We start from the raw sequence: 386 nt of genomic DNA on the forward strand, positions 1-386 counted from the left end.
CTACCAAGGAAATTGTCTCATCACCTGAGGTCAAAGGGCGTAGCGAGGTCATAACGAGGTCATGACGAGAGCTCCTCCCCAGGCATCTATGTGAAGAAGGGGGGGAGGGGGTCAGAGGGGGAGGGGGTGTAAGGATACGGGGGGGTGGAGGAGGAAACAGCGACATTCGTATAATTTCACAGAAAAAAAGAAACAGGTGATTAGAAAATATAATTAATAAATCGATAAGAATTAGCGAAAAGAGAGAGGAAAAAAATAAATAAAGGAAAAGATAAGGGATGATAAGAATAATTGAGAAAAAAACAACAGAATTTGAAAAAAATAATTTATTTAGTTACCAAAACCCAAACCTACATACAAAAAAACACCGTAATAATACAAGTAGC

The sequence above is a fragment of the Penaeus monodon genome, chromosome 31, assembly GCF_015228065.2.
Source record: "Penaeus monodon isolate SGIC_2016 chromosome 31, NSTDA_Pmon_1, whole genome shotgun sequence".
In the NCBI taxonomy this organism is placed as follows: Eukaryota; Metazoa; Arthropoda; class Malacostraca; order Decapoda; family Penaeidae; genus Penaeus; species Penaeus monodon.